The sequence below is a fragment of the Triticum urartu genome, chromosome 6A, assembly GCF_056163025.1.
Source record: "Triticum urartu cultivar PI428250 chromosome 6A, HENAU_Tu73, whole genome shotgun sequence".
In the NCBI taxonomy this organism is placed as follows: domain Eukaryota; kingdom Viridiplantae; phylum Streptophyta; class Magnoliopsida; order Poales; family Poaceae; genus Triticum; species Triticum urartu.
Window position 1 is genome coordinate 216,409,582 of NC_141878.1, and position 17,754 is coordinate 216,427,335.

The window sequence follows — 17,754 nt, forward strand, 5'->3', positions numbered from 1 at the left end:
TCGTCAAGGGTGACCTACACATGGCATCCACCGTAACGGGACGCAGTTAAGCTATCGGGTCCGGTTTTGGATCCGATAACTAATACGTCTCCATCGTATCTACTTTTCCAAACATTGTTGCCCTTGTTTTGGACTCTAACTTGCATGATTTGAATGGAACTAACCCAGACTAACGATGTTTTCAGCAGAATTGCCATGGTGTTATTTTTGTGCAGAAATAGAAGTTCTCGGAATGACCTGAAAATCAACGGAGATTATTTTTGGAATATATAAAAATACTGGAATAAGAATCCGCGTCAGGGGGGCCACACCCTTTCCACGAGGGTGGGGGCGCGCCTACCCCCTGGGCGCGCCCCCTGCCTCATGGGCCCCCTGACGCTCCACCGACCTCAACTCCAACTCCATATATTTGTGTTCGGGGAGAAAAAAAATCAGAGACAACGATTCATCGTGTTTTACGATACGGAGCCACCGCCAAGCCCTAAACTCTCTCGGGAGGGCTGATCTGGAGTCCGTTCGGGGCTCCGGAGAGGGGAATCCGTCGCCATCGTCATCATAAACCTTCCTCCATCACCAATTTCATGATGCTCACCGCCGTGCGTGAGTAATTCCATCGTAAGCTTGCTGGATGGTGATGGGTTGGATGAGATTTATCATGTAATCGAGTTAGTTTTGTTAGGGTTTGATCCCTAGTATCCACTATGTTGTGAGATTGATGTTGCTATGACTTTGCTATGCTTAATGCTTGTCACTAGGGCCCAAGTGCCATGATTTCAGATCTGAACCTATTATGTTTTCATGAATATATGCGAGTTCTTGATCCTATCTTGCATGTCTACAGTCACCTATTATGTGTTATGATCCGTTAACCCCGATGTGACAATAATCGGGATACTTACCGGTGATGACCGTAGTTTGAGGAGTTCATGTATTCACTATGTGTTAATGCTTTGGTCCGGTACTCTATTAAAAGGAGGCCTTAATATCCCTTAGTTTCCAATAGGACCCCGCTGCCACGGGAGGGTAGGACAAAAGATGTCGTGCAAGTTCTTTTCCATAAGCACGTATGACTATATGCGGAATACATGCCTACATTACATTGATGAACTAGAGCTAGTTCTGTGTCACCCTATGTTATAACTGTTGCATGATTGATCGCATCCGGCATAATTCTCCATCACCGATCCAATGCCTACGAGCTTTCCATATATTGTGCTTCGCTTATTTACTTTTCCGTTGCTACTGTTACAATCACTATAAAACCAAAAATATTACTTTTGCTACCGTTACCACTACTATCATATTACTTTGCTACTAAATACTTTGCTGCAGAAATTAAGCTTCCAAGTGTGGTTGAATTGACAACTCAGCTGCTAATACTTGAGAATATTCTTTGGCTCCCCTTGTGTCGAATCAATAAATTTGGGTTGAATACTCTACCCTCGAAAACTGTTGCGATCCCCTATACTTGTGGGTTATCAAGTCTATTTTCTGGCGCCGTTGCCGGGGAGCATAGCTCTATTCTTTGAGTCACTTGGGATTTATATCTGCTTATCACTATGACGAACTTGAAAGATCAAAGAACCAAGATTTTCCCCTCAACTACGAGGGGAGGTAAGGAATTGCCATCTAGCTCTACACTTGATTCACCTTCCGTTTTGAGTAAACTTGCGACACCTACACCTGCTATTCATTCTGATATGTGGCATGTTATTGATGATGCCACTTCTGCTATGCATGATACTTATGAAGAAACTACTTCTATGCTTGAACTACTGTGCCACTAGGTGAATTTCTTGATGAACAACTTGCTAGGGTTAGAGAGAATGAAATTATTGAAACTGATAATCCTGATGAAAGTGATGATGAAGGTTCTCCCCCTAGATATGAATTGCCTGTTGTGCCTGAGGGTTATGTTATGGATGAAGAAACTGCTAGAGACTTCTTAGCTTGCAATGATAGATCTGATCTTAAGAAATCTATACCTATACTAATTACAGACTCCCAAGTAATTACCATGTTAATCAGAAATTAGGAGCCGTTCATCTGGTGGGACCAAGTTATTACGGTATAGATCTGATTAGAGACTCCATAAAATTCACCCGAAAAAAGAGACTCCATAAAATTACACTTTATCCATAATCAGATAATGGGCCCAACTTAGGCTCCATGTTTAACCCTAAAGATAAGAGAACATTGTCCATCCGATCTAATTTCTCCCCATCCGATTAATAAAGTTTGCATTGCATAAGTTCTGTCAAAAAAAGAAGTTTGCATTGCATACATAGCTCTCCACCAAATGTACGTTTACAAAGCCTCTCCCTCTATTGGCAGCGGCCAGATCTTCTCGGTTATGTAGGAAAAGAGAAGGGGGAAAAAGGTACACATCTGCCTCTTTCTAACGGTCATCAATTTGATGATCGAAGCCGCCGCCTGCATCTCTCCACGGATGAGTTGTCAGATATTGCCTAGCTTGGCGGCTCTCCAACTGCCAGGCGTTGCCCCTACTGATCACATTCTTCTTGCCCAGTTTCCTACAAGGAGCGGTCTGGTTGAACCCCATGAGAGACGAAGTTTTGAAGTGGTACAATGGGGACTCACTAGAGCTGCAGCTAGGAGGAAGATGGCTTAACGCTAGCAAGGAATTAACGCATTGATTTGCTTGCTTGGGAATTTATTGGGTTTGAATCTTTTCTGTTGATCCCCATGAGCCATGAGAGAAGTCTTGAAGCAGTACGATGGAGACTTGGTGCACGTGCAGCTTGGAGCAAGATCAATGGCTTAATGGTAGCAAGGAATTAACGCCTTGATTGGCTTGCTGGGAATTTATCGAGTTTGAATTTGTTCTGGTCTGTAGCAAAATTGCATAGAGTCACACAAAGTAAACTTTCTAGCTTGAATAGAATACAAGTTTTATAATATCTCGATGATATTATTTTACTGTCTGCAGGGTCTGAAACAAAAAATTCCATAGTTGATTCTCACTTGAGAAGAAGGATTTATTGTCAAGGTTTCCATATCGTGGTTTTGGTTGGCTGGGAGCATGTTTCTCTTTCACATTCTTCATGTTCTTTCACATACCTTATTTCCCTTTGGAAGTTGGCTTACAGAAGGTGAAGCATTGTGAGGGCAACTATTGGCCAGAGGTAGATTCATATTCTCCTCCTACTTGGTTTGGTCTCAACATCCTTGACGTATGCTCATATGTATGTATCTCCAGATGAAGCAGGCATTTTTTTTCTTCTTGAAAAAAACAGATACACTCAATGCTATTAATCATGCAGGTTTGAACTAGGTGATTATGATACGTCCTCAAACCTGATGTTTGATATATTGCCTTCTATGTTCACAACAACTTTCAGTCCATGTCATTCTCTTTGGAGTCTTGAAAACTACGGTTTTGAATAGATACTTCATGGATTCATCGCACCAAAAGTGTTTATCTTTGCAGTCCCAGATTATGTAAGTGTAGATGCATGCAAAAACTGTTATAAATAAAACGAGTTTGTAATACATCTAAAATCAGTTTCATTTGTAACCACAACCCCTATATCTTGCCCAGCCATCCCAATACAAATATGTCCCCTATTATGAATTAATACAAGGGGTTACCTTACAGACATGGTAGGAGAAGGCAAGAAGTAACCAAATCCTGTAAGAAAGCAAGAAGGCAATTGTGTGGCTTTGCATATGCAATGTGAGACAGTGTTGTTCATGATTGGAAAAGTGGCAGAACTAAAATACGCTGAAATTTTTGGCGGAAACTTATATTGTCTTACCTTTCCACTGATACGTTATCTGTGTTGTCAATGTTTCCTTTTCGCAAAGGTTCTATCAATGTTTCAGATCACTTTATCCAATTTTACCATGAACTGAAAATGCAGAAACAGACAGGGAGAGATACTGTTGGGAAGCATCACCACAGATTCGAGATGAGAAAACAATGGAGTATAGCCACGATTACAGCACCAGCTCGAGGAGAAAACTGCAGCTAGCTAGAAAGGGAGCCGCCAGCAGAGACAAGTTTGGTCGACGAGGAGGAAGCCATTCGTACTTGCTATGGCGGCAACAATGGCTGCATGGAGACCAATGAGAATAAGGTAAAACAAACAATGATGGCAATGGAAGGCTGAGGGCGAGATAATGACTAGGCAGCTAATTAAATCGATCTTTCTCTATCTGTTTGCTGACCCATCCCCCATAACATATGAATTGGTGCCTCGGACATAGGCAAGGTGTCTCTCATGAGGAAAAACAAATTAGTGGTGTGTTGCACTACGACTTAACAGATTTGATCCATTTGTTTTTCCGGTAGATCTCCATATAATCCGATGCTTCTCATGGAACCTTCAGTTTTTTTTGTTTTTTCCATATTGATGCAAGCAACCCTGGTGGTAATTAAAAGAGCTAGATTGTGGCGTTCAAAGCAAGAATGTTGTCTTGCGTTTCACATTCAGAAATGTAAGTATCTCGATTCTGCTTTTACTCTCCAGTCAGTATGCAACTATGCATAGTGGTGTTTGCATCATCCCTAAAGTCCCAACAAAAAAAGCTTTCGTGGCTTATTTCTGTTTTAGAATCGTTACTTTTCAGGCTATCTAAATAATCCTGTCATGTTGCTTCATATATTATCATTTGCAGATACCAATTTAGTTAGTAATGTGTTTTGACGTGAGATTATGGTTCTCAGCAAGTGTAATAAAATTTACGTGTTCGTATCATGCCGCTAACTCAGATTTGTGATCTCAAGGATGATAATAGATATACAATGTGAACCATGTTGTTTGATTTGCTTTAAGAATTATTTTAGGTAGTTCCTCCTTTCAGTTGACTACTATTCAGATGTGGTATGCTAAGTAATACATGTGTTTTATACATACCCATATATTATATACACGTGGGTATAGTGATTTTAGTCACATTTGTAGCGTCATAGACCATCGATCATGTGGCACCGAATTATAATGGCTTGGATCAAAGAAAGAGTATTATATACTCAACCGAAAAAAACTAATGATACATGTGAAAGAAAACAATCCTTGGCTAACAAAATATATTATTGTCACAAATTTCCCTCAGTTAGTATTGAAGGAAACAGTGTTGGCCAACAAAACATAGTAACATTAGAAATTTCTGTCAATTAGTATTGATCTACATATCCGCAAAAAAATTTACCAAACGTGAAAAAAATGAATCCTTGGCCAACAAAACGTAACAGGTTTAGAGATTTCTCTAGGTTAGTTTTATTTACACAGCCACAAAAAAATACTACACATGAGAAAAGGAGACCTTGGTTAACAAAACATATACCAACTTTAGAGATCTCCCTCGATCAGATATGTCCATCTCATCCCATGTATCCCTCGTAGAGAAGTCCAATCTCTCGATCGCAGCCATACAATATCGTGAGTGACCAAGCACAGATAGACTGTGTACCTTAAATTGAAAGGAAATGTTACTTTTTTCTTGGATCAGTGACCACAGGTCATTCAGATAGAAGTGGTACGTGTTGTCTCTTGCGCATTCGAGTTCAAACCATTTATTTTGTTTTTGTGGCTTTTGTAGCACTGGAGCTTGCAACCAAAGGATGACAAGGTGTGGCATGTTGAGATGATGGCTTCATCCCTTAGAATTTAGTACTTCCGTTCCGGACTACATTTGAACTTAAAACTAAGTGGTGTGCACGATTTCCCATGCAGGTGTAATTACCCACATACAAATTTAATGCATTTTTGTGAGGGTTCGTCATTCAGCTAGTTACTGGAACCAATCTGATGTTTCATTGTGTCAGATCATTTCAATTAGTATAGCTAATGATGTTGCTGGATTAGCAAATCAATCTGGTTGTCTTCATCTCTTCGACAACACATGAAGCCTATATCATGTGAAGCATATATCAGGTTATCACGCATTTTGTCATATTAATTGTTATCCAGCACTTTAAATCAGTTGTTTATTTTTCTGGTGTCTGTCTTCTCCATTAGTAAATCTCATGCCCTTTAGATATAAATTATTAAATTTGTTCACATTCTCTCTTTTTAGTTTATATTCATGTGGGTTGTGTACAAGAAGTCAACCAGTGATATAAGTTTGGAAAATCGCCAGAGTCACCTGTGGTGGCTGTCATGCCTAGACGAGTCAAGACTCAAAGCCCATGTGTGCAACTGTAGGTACTTAATGACAACCGACACGTAATTGGCAGTTTTGCATTGGACCATGCTAACCAAATTGAGATGCGGCCATATGTGCTACAAATCCGCCTATTTCCAATATCTCAGTAATTTATCTAATCCACTTTCAGCATGCATGGTGATGGCGGACACAAAGTTGTTGCTTGCACTGCGTCATGACCAAGGATGAATACACACGGTGAGGATCGATGGTCGATGAGGTATGAGTTCGTTTTTTATTTTAAATGAGGAAATAAATATTCTGTGTTTTAGTAATTCTTCCTTCACACAGTACCAGATGAAAACTAGACTGAATAATTTCTCTTATTTGAGCTGGTCTTTGAAAAAATGCATGCCTATGACTATTAGTAGACGTACAAGTCCAATGCTCGCCCGTTATTCAAAATTTCTTAATTTGTATTTGTATTATGGACTGCTGCAAAAATCATGATGACAATGACCAAACGATTTAAAGTTCCTCTTATATCTAAGCAAAATATGGCGACTTATACAAGAGGAAAATCTGGAGCGACCATCCCGGCCTATTTGTTCAGTAAAACGCACAATAGCATGATGTGGCCTGTAATTATACTTTGAAGTACATTTTTCGCGTAAGTCCATCATCAATGTTGTACATGTATACTATCCAAGTCCCAAATTTAAATTCTACATATATGCAAATATGTGGTTCAGGTGCATGTAATAAAAATCACTATATGTCAGGATCTTTGGTATGATATTCACAAAAGCTCTCTAGAGGTTGTGGCATGCATTCTTCAAATTCCAGATGTGATAAAGTGTGTTCTTTCTTTAATTTCAACTTATTTGTTCTACCAATTCTTAGCTACATATTTCACTTGGATATGGTGTGTTCTTCGTTTACCAACTATTTTCTTGACCCAATTTATATGAAGCATATATGAAGAGGCAATGCAAACATACGAAGTAAGTAACAATATTCTTTTATTGCTTTTCCTAGATTGAATTAACAAAGGAAGCAATTGTTTCTCACTGAGGAAAACATAAGATTTGCTAAGCACGGCGTATGACTAGGTCTATGCAAGTAGGCAGTTGTTAGTCGACTTTACATGCTACTGAGATGAGATAAAAAAATCTTCCTTCCTCATACTTATAATGTGCTTATATTATGTTATCTCAGCGATTTTTAGGTGCCACTTTATTAATTAAGGTGGGTACACCCAACTACCTCAATATACATTCAAATGCAATATTAATTAACTAGCCTGTGCGAATGCACGGGTTGGCGACTAGTTATTAGCTAAGCTTAAAGAAAAGTCTTTAAATGCTAGAATGAAATATGACCCTGCTTTTTCTACTTCACCTATCTTTATTACTAATAAGGATTATGATTTCTCTGTCGATCCTGAGTTAATTACTTTGGTTGAATCTGATCCTTTTATGGCTATGAATCTGAAACTATTGTGGCACATCTTACTAAATTAAATGATATAGCCACCTTGTTTACACACGATGAGAAAACTCGCAATTACTTTATCCTTAAGTTGTTTCCGTTCTCATTAAGGGGTGATGCTTAAACATGGTTTAATTCTCTTGATCCTGGTTGTGTGTGTAGTCCCCAGGATATGATTTATTACTTCTCTGCTAAATATTTCCCTGCTCATAAGAAACAAGATGCCTTAAGGGAAATATATAATTTTGTGAAAATTGAAGAAGAGAGTCTCCCACAAGCTTGGGGGAGGCTTCTCCGATTACTTAATGCTTTTCCTGATCATCCTCTCAAGAAAAATGAAATACTTGATATCTTTTATAATGGACTAACCGATGCTTCCAGAGACTACCTAGATAGTTGTGCTGGTTGTGCTTTCAGGAAAAGAACTGTTGATCAAGCTGAATTGCTATTGAATAATATGTTGACAAATGAAAATAACTGGACACTTCCTAAACCAACTCCTAAGCCAACTCCGAAGAAAAGGGGTATTCTATTTCTCATTCCTAAAGATATGCAAGAGGCAAAGAAATCTATGAAAGAAAAAGGTATTAAAGCTGAAGATGTTAAAAATTTACCACCTATTGAAGAAATACATGGTCTTGATAACCCGACACAGGTAGTAAAGGTAAATTCTCTCTATAGATTTGATAAATGTGAAATTCCATTTACTAAGTTTGCCAGCCAATGCTTGGATGAGTTTGATGACTTTATGGTTAAACAAGAAAACTTCAATGCTTATGTTGGTAGACAATTGAAACACAATGCTGATATGCTTGAACACTTGAGTGATTATATGTCTAGAGTTAAAGGTGAACTTAAACTTATTAGTAAACATGCTTCTATGGTTACCACTCAAGTAGAACAATTACTTAAAGCTCCGAATGATTTGCTCAATGAATTAAATAATAAGAAGAATGATAATGCTGTTATAGTTATGACTAGAGGAGGTAGAATGACTCAGGAACCTTTGTATCCTGAGGGCCATCCTAAGAGAATTGAGCAAGATTCTTAGAGAACTAATGTTGATGAACCTAGTCCTTTTAAAAGGAAGAAAAAGAAAAATGATAGGACTTTGCATGCTTCTAGTGAACCTGTTGTAGACACACCTGAGAATCCCAATGATATTTCTATTTATGATGCTGAAACACAATCTGTTAATGAACATGAACCTAGTGATAATGTTAATGATGATGTTCATGTCGGTGCTCAACCTAGCCATGATAATGATGTAGAGATTGAACCTGCTGTTGATCTTGATAACCCACAATCAAAGAATCAACGTTATGATAAGAGAGACTTCGTTGCTAGGAAACATGGTAAAGAAAGAGAACTATGGGTTCAGAAACCCATGCCTTTTCCTCCTAAACCATCCAAGAAAAAGGATGATGAGGATTTTGAGTGCTTTGCTGAAATGATTAGACCTATCTTTTTGCGTATGCGTTTGACTGATATGCTTAAAATGAACCCTTATGCTAAATACATGAAGGAAATTGTTACTAATAAGAGAAAGATACCGGAAGCTGAAATTTCCACCATGCTTGCTAATTATAATTTTAAGGGTGGAATACCAAAGAAACTTGGAGATCCAGGAGTACCAACTATACCATGCTCCATTAAAAGAAACTATGTTAAAACTGCTTTATGTGATCTTGGAGCCGGTGTTAGTGTTATGCCTCTCTCTTTATATCGTAGACTTGATTTGAATAAGTTGACACCTACTGAAATATCTTTTTAAATGGCTGATAAATCAATTGCTATACCTGTCGGTATTTGTGAGGATGTGCCTGTTGTGGTTGCAAATGCTACTATTTTAACGGACTTTGTTATTCTTGATATTCTCAAGGACGATAGTATGTCGATTATCCTTGGTAGACCCTTTTTGAATACTGCAGAGGCTGTTATTGATTGCAACAAAGGCAATGTCACTTTTCATGTTAATGATAATGAGCATACAGTATACTTTTCGAGGAAACAACCTCAAGTCCACAATATCAATTCTATTGGAAAAATTTCAACAATCACTATTGGAGGTTTTGAATTTCCTCTTCCTACTGTCAAGAAGAAATATGATATTCTTATTGTTGGGGATGTGCATATCCCCGTTGAGGTAACCTAGTGTTATTCGAAATTTCTCCGGTTTCATGTTATTCGAAATGAGTTTGTTAACAAGACCTGATCAACCTTGTTAGTGGATTCCTTTTGATGAGCATGAGATGGATGAAGTTAGAAAGCACAACTCTCTATACCCTCCTTTTACTTTCTGTTATTTATTTTAAATAAAGCAAAAATAGTATTTCTGTCTGTTTTCTGAATTATTCATGCAATAAAAAAATACCCCAAAAATAAAAGTTCTCCAAATGCCCTGAAAATTAAATATGATTTTTCTAGAATATTTGAGAATATCTGGCACTGAGAACACAACAGGGGGAGCAGCCACGTGCCCACGAGGGTGGAGGGCGCGCCCAACCCCCGTGGGGGCGCCCCCTGCCTCGTGGACCCCACTCGGGTCCCCTCCACTTATCCTTGCACCCACACACTTCGTCTTGCTCCAGAAAAAATCACTAGCCAGCTCAAACCCGAGTTCTTGCTCATCTTGCTGCCATTTTCGATCTCCTTGCTCAAAGCTCCTCTCACAAAACTGCTTTGGGGGATTATTCTTTGGTATGTGACTCCTCCAATGGTCCAATTAGTTTTTGTTCTAGTGCTTTATTCATTGCAATTTTTTGCTGCTTAGGTGACCTTGTTCTTGAGCTTGCATGTCAAATTTATGTGGTCAAAAGTAGTTTAATGCATTATATAGCCTCTAGGCACTTGTAGGAGTAGTTGCTATCAATCTTGTTGAGTTTGGTTCACTTTTATTTTAAGTTACTAAAAATTTCAGAAAAAGATGAAGAGATTTTTGAGGGGCTCATCGAGTCGAAGCTCGAAGGATAAGCAAAGTGAAGAGAACAAGAAGCCCAAGTATAACCTCCCTCGTACTGCAGAGGTTTGGCCATGTGAATGGCCTTGTGATGAGTTCTTGAGAGAAGATGGGATTCATGAAGATGTTTATCATTTGGCTGAGAATGCAGGCCTCACCGCCTTCCTCCACAACCAGCGTGAACAGTACCTCTTACTCACCAATATCTTTGTGCAAAATTTTCATTTCCATGCTAGGAGATCACCACCTTCGGTGGAATTTTATTTATATGATGAGCATAAGGAGATGTCACTTTATGATTTTTGCCGGGTCTGTTTGATACCCTTTGAGAGCAGCATAGAGGAACCACATCGTAATGATGTGGAGGGATTTATTGATATGATTGTTGTAGGGGAAATGAGGAAAGTTTCTGATGCGAGAATTACTAGCATGCATTTTCCTGTTCTACGTTACTTCGCAATATTTTCTAGTAGATGCTTAATTGGTCGCGGGAACTATGGAAACCTTAGTGCCCCTGATATTGTTATTTTGCGCCATGCCTTGTTTCAGGATACTACTTTCAGTTTAGGCGCTACTGTTGCTAAACGGTTAAATCTGAACCGTACTAAGGGCCCCGTCCTCGGAGGCATCTTTGCCTCGCGGCTTGCTGCACACTTTAACATACCTATCAGGCATTATGAGAAAGAGAAAAGTTGATGCCTCCTATTGCTCTAGGTTATAAGAGTAAGGTAGCACATGAGTTTATTGTTAAGGATAAGAATAAGACACTCAAATATAAATTGATATTTAACAAAAATTATTGTGAGTTTATTACCTTTCCTGCGCCCTCTTTGTTCAACATATTTTCAGGCATATACCTTGTTCTGCCGGAGGCCATTCATGCCTACCGGAGCCAGATGTCAGCTGCAGAGCCGGAGCCACCATCTGACCCTCACCGTCAGTCTGTTTATCAGTGGAATCCGGAGGAGATCGCCAGCCAGTGGCCATCTGAGGACCCTTCTCAGTATGACCCCAACTACAGTTTTGATCCATGGGCATAGACCAACTTAGGCCAAAAGCCTATGCTTGGGGGAGTATGTATTCCTCACCGACATTACATTCATGTTCACACACTCATGCAAGTTGTCGGTGCTCATACTTTTTCATTGTATCATCCATGGTAGTTTATTTTCTTTTTAAGCTTTCTTCTTGTGTGTTTGAAAAACCTTAAGAAAACCCAAAAAGATTAGTTGTAGCTTTTAGTTAGTTTACTTCCCATGCATGTAGTAGTAGTAATTAAAAAGGAAAACCCAAAAAGATTACTCGTTCTTCTTTTGCTTGTTGGGAGCTTTCCCGTGTAAATAGTTTGTTTTATTTCTTTCCTTTGGGGGTCGAGAGGAGAAGACCATAATGAAAATGTTGAGTGGCTCTCATATGCATTATTGTTGATCTAACAAAGAGCACATATTACCTTGTCTTCTCCCATGAATTGAATGCTTGCAGATTCCAGCTTAGTCCAATGCACGTGCACTATTATTATCCACACTATTCGGTCGTGCAAGTGAAAGGCAATAATGACGATATATGATGAACTGATTGAGATGAGAAAAGCTGGTATGAACTCGACCTCTCTTGTTTTTGTAAATATGATTAGTTTATCGTTCCTGATTCAGCCTATTATGAAAGAAACATGTTTGCAATGACAATTAGAGATTATAGTTGCTTATGCCATGCTTAATTTGCTAGGAGTTATAATGGTTTACCTTGCGTGCCAACATGCTATTAAAATGGTTGTGATGTGGTATGATGGGGTGGTATCCTCCTTTGAATGATTCGAGTGGCTTGACTTGGCACATGTTCATGCATGTAGTTGAAACAAAATCAACATAGCCTCCACGATATTTATGTTCATGGTGCATTATATCCTACTCATGCTTGCATTCGGCGTTGATTAATTTTAATGCATGTTCATGACTATTGTCGCTATAGCTGGTCGCTTCGTAGTCTTTTTCTAGCCTTCACTTGTACTAAGAGGGAATACTGCTTGTGCATCCAACTCCATAAACCCCAAAAGTTATTCCATATGAGTCCACCAAACCTTCCTATATACGGTATCTACCTGCCGTTCCAAGTAAATTTGTATGTGCCAAACTCTAAACCTTCAAATAAACATTTTGTTTTATATGCTCGAATAGCTCATGTATCAACTAGGGCTGTCTGTATCTTCCATGCTAGGCGGGTTATTCTCAAGACGAGTGGACTCCGGTCCTCATTCACTAGCAAATGGCTGGTTACCGGGATGCCCAGTCCCATGCTCAAATCAAATCAAAATAATTGCAAACAAAACTCCCCCAGGATTGTTGTTAGTTGGAGGCACCCGTTGTTTCGGGCAAGCCGTGATTGATGCTTATTGGAGGTGGGGGAGTATAAACTTTACCATTCTGCTTGGGAACCGCCTATAATGTGTGTAGCATGGAAGATATCGAGATCTCTCAGTTGTTATGTTGACAATGAAAGTATATCGCTCAAAATATTATTCATATCTATTTCAAAATCGAGCTCTAGCACCTCTACAAATCCCTTCTTCCCTCTGCGAAGGGACTATCTATTTACTTTTGTGTTGAGTCATCATCCTCTTATTAAAAAGCACTAGTTGGAGAGCACCGCTGTCATTTGCATCCATTACTATTAGTTTACATTGAGTATGACTTGACTGGATCTCTTTTACCATGAATTACAATGTCTAGTCAGTCCTTGATCTTTGAAGGTGCTCTGCATTTATGTTTTGCGGTCTCAGAAAGAGCTAGCGAGATACCAACTTGTTATATCATACTCCCTCCATTCCTAAATATAGGGTGTACTGTTTTTGCTCGCTAGTTGATTATCTCGCTAGCCCTTTCTGAGACCGCAAAACATAAATAGGACCAAAAACATGATACCATCTTGATTATCTGCATTTATGTTTTCCGGTCTCAAAAAGGTCTCAGAACGATTCTTCTTCCGAGATTTATTATTATTGCTCGCTAGTTGATTATGCCATTGATATAAGTAAACATGAGACCTAAATGTTATTGTGAATAGGGTTAGTTCATAATCTTTGCTGAAAACCTGAATGATGGCTTTACATATTTACAACAACAAGAGCAAATAGAGTTTGTAAAAGTTTTTCTTTATCACTTTTAGTTTATCAACTGAATTGCTTGAGGACAACCAAAGGTTTAAGCTTGGGGGAGTTGATACCTCTCCGTCGTAATTACTTTTCCGAACACTTTTGCCCTTGTTTTGGACTCTAACTTGCATGATTTGAATGGAACTAACCCGTACTAACGTTGTTTTCAGCAGAATTGCCATGGTATTATTTTTGTGCACAAATAAAAGTTCTCGGAATGACCTGAAAATCAATGGAGATTATTTTTGGAATATATAAAAAATACTGGAAGAAGAATCCACGTCAGGGGGCCCACACCATGTCCACGAGGGTGGGGGCTCGCCTACCCCCTGGGCGTGCCCCCCTGCCTCGTGGGCCCGCTGACGCTCCACCGACCTCAACTCCAACTCAATATATTCGTGTTCGGGGAGAAAAAAATCAGAGAGACGGATTCATCGCGTTTTACGATACGGAGCCGCCGCCAAGCCCTAAACTCTCTCGAGAGGGCTGATCTGGAGTCTGTTCGGGGCTCCGGAGAGGGGAATCCGTCGCCATCGTCATCATCAACCTTCCTCCATCACCAATTTCATGATGATGTAATCGAGTTAGTTTTGTTAGGGTTTGATCCCTAGTATCCACTATGTTCTGAGACTGATGTTGCTATGACTTTGCTATGCTTAATGCTTGTCACTAGGGCCCGAGTGCCATGATTTCAGATCTGAACCTATTATGTGTTCATAAATATATGTGAGTTCTTGATCCTATCTTGCAAGTCTATAGTCACCTATTATGTGTTATGATCCGTTAACCCCGAATTGACAATAATCGGTATACTTACCGATGATGACCGTAGTTTGAGGAGTTCATGTATTCACTATGTGTTAATGCTTTGGTCCGGTACTCTATTAAAAGGGGGCCTTAATATCCCTTAGTTTCCAATAGGACCCTGCTGCCATGGGAGAGTAGGACAAAAGATGTCATTCAAGTTCTTTACTATGAACTCTAGGGCTGTTTGTGACACTTATAGGAATAGCTCAATGGATTGATCGGAAAGAATAACTTTGAGGTGGTTTCGTACCCTACAAGCAATTTGATCCTATGTTCTCTACGATAGGAACTTTGGAGTGACTTTTGCCGCACATTGAGGGATTGCCATATGATCTAATTATGTTATCATTGTTGAGAGAACTTGCACTGGTGAAAGTATGAACCTAGGCCTTGTTTCCAAGCATTGCAATACCATTTTTGCTCACTTTTACCACTTACTACCTTGCTATTTTTATATTTTCAGATTACAAAAAACTATATCTACTATCAATATTACACTTGTATCACCATCTCTTCGCCGAACTAGTACACCTATACAATTTACCATTGTATTGGGTGTGTTGGCGACACAAGAGACTCTTTGTTATTTGGTTGCAGGGTTGTTTGAGAGAGACCATATTCATCCTACGCCTCCCACGGATTGATAAACCTTAGGTCATCCACTTGAGGGAAATCTGCTATTGTCCTACTAAACTGTGCGCTTGGAGGCCCAACACGAGTCTACAAGAAGAAGGTTGCATAGTAGACATCACACCTTACGCAGACTTTGTGTGGAAGAAAAAGGTGTCGCTGCAATGCCGACTCTTCTGATGGCTTGTGAAGGGGAATCAGTGCTGGACATCTGATAGACTTGCACGCCTAGGCCTTCCACACCAAGCGGCATGCCCACTATGGTATCAACACGTGTAAACCATCAGCCACATTCTTCTCACATGTGTTTCTACGTGAACCTTGTGGTTATGGATCTAGAGTGCTCTGGGAAAGCCAGATCAGATGCCTATGATGGCCGACGGGCTTGCGGATTGGTGTACCACCAGGAGCTGTGATGGATGCTCAAAGAAAGACCTCAAGGTAATCATCACACTTGGACTTTGGGAGATGTGAAAACAACAAAACAATGTAGTTTTCAATGGAGCCACACCATCACTTCAGCGGATTACTAGAAACATCGATCGTGAGAGCAGGACATGGAATGTGACGGCCTTCTAACAAGGGATCTTGACTTCTTCAGTAGTTTGATGAGGTGGATGAGTACTCAGTAGTCCGTGGATTTGCAACATTGTAACATTATGTGGGGGTTTTTGCCGGGGGGGGGCATTATCTGGTTGTCAAACTTTGGTGAAGGGTTATGCTCGTTTCTCCCGCCAATATATGATATGCATACTCATGCATATTCTAGAAAAAAATAACAGTCATCGAATATAGCGCTTGCAATAGAGGAGAGATCCCGTCCTGTATGGTAGTGATCATGTCCACATTGTAGAATTGACTTCAACTTTATTGCATCTGACTGTCCTTGCAAGATTGAGCCCAAACCTTAGTGCTAATGCTTCAATCGCGAAATGCATCAAAGCAGAACTCACTCCTCCCATTCTTTGCTGCTATGAATTTACCATTATGATCTCTCAAAACATCCCTTGCGGCACCCTGAAGAGAGCCGGGATCATATGTTGCATCCACATTGAGCTTCACATAGTCTCTCGTAGGTTTAGTCCATGCACCAGACCTCAGTTTTGTTCTAGGGGCTCCATATCAAGCAAGTATGTAATAAAAAACCGAAACTTATTTGAGGAAAAAACCCCTAAAAATAGTTGCCATATTAATTTGCTACTCCATCCGATCCCATAATATATAACATTTTTCTTATGGACGTGTCTACTGAGCGACCATTTGCTCGGTAGCACTCTGTGCCAGCCTTCCATTTTGGTATGTTTCTGTCCTCAAATAGATTAGGAAATATTTTGTCCTTACCAGGGAAAGTCAAAGGACATGCAACATGTTTGGAGAAAATTGCAAAAGAACCCATGCAAACATGTGTGAACACATTTAATTACCGAAAAAGGTTTTCGCCCCGCTTTATAAATAAAGCAACCACCGAGCACAAAGTCAACAAAGTACCAACCGAACAACACACACACATCGCCACCGTAGGCAAGGTCCAACAGACAAGCACATAAACACCACACGGGCTCAGCTGTGGGCACATCACAACAATCCCAACACAACAAACAACAGGCACGCACAACACACACGCAGGCGACGAGGTAGAGGAGATCTAATTCGACTCCAGTGGTGGAGGGGGAAGCGGCAGAGCCATCTGGAGAGCCATCGCTCGAAGCTGGGTGATGATGGAGGTGATGGCGTCTCTCTCCCTGGCACTACAAAACAATACACTTCCGTGATGATACGTGTTTGTCACAGTAGCTCACGTTTTCTGTCATGCATGTACATCCATGACAAATTTATGACCGAATGAAGATAGTCATATCTGTGCTGTTGTAGAAGTGTTCCATGACATTACCAAAATTATCATCACGGAAGTGTCCACTTCCATGACGATAAATCGTTCGTCATAGAAGTGCTTTCGTCAAGGGTGACCTACACATGGCATCCACCGTAACGGGACGCAGTTAAGCTATCGGGTCCGGTTTTGGATCCGATAACTAATACGTCTCCATCGTATCTACTTTTCCAAACATTGTTGCCCTTGTTTTGGACTCTAACTTGCATGATTTGAATGGAACTAACCCAGACTAACGATGTTTTCAGCAGAATTGCCATGGTGTTATTTTTGTGCAGAAATAGAAGTTCTCGGAATGACCTGAAAATCAACGGAGATTATTTTTGGAATATATAAAAATACTGGAAGAAGAATCCGCGTCAGGGGGGCCACACCCTTTCCACGAGGGTGGGGGCGCCCTACCCCCTGGGCGCGCCCCCTGCCTCATGGGCCCCCTGACGCTCCACCGACCTCAACTCCAACTCCATATATTTGTGTTCGGGGAGAAAAAAAATCAGAGACAACGATTCATCGTGTTTTACGATACGGAGCCACCGCCAAGCCCTAAACTCTCTCGGGAGGGCTGATCTGGAGTCCGTTCGGGGCTCCGGAGAGGGGAATCCGTCGCCATCGTCATCATAAACCTTCCTCCATCACCAATTTCATGATGCTCACCGCCGTGCGTGAGTAATTCCATCGTAAGCTTGCTGGATGGTGATGGGTTGGATGAGATTTATC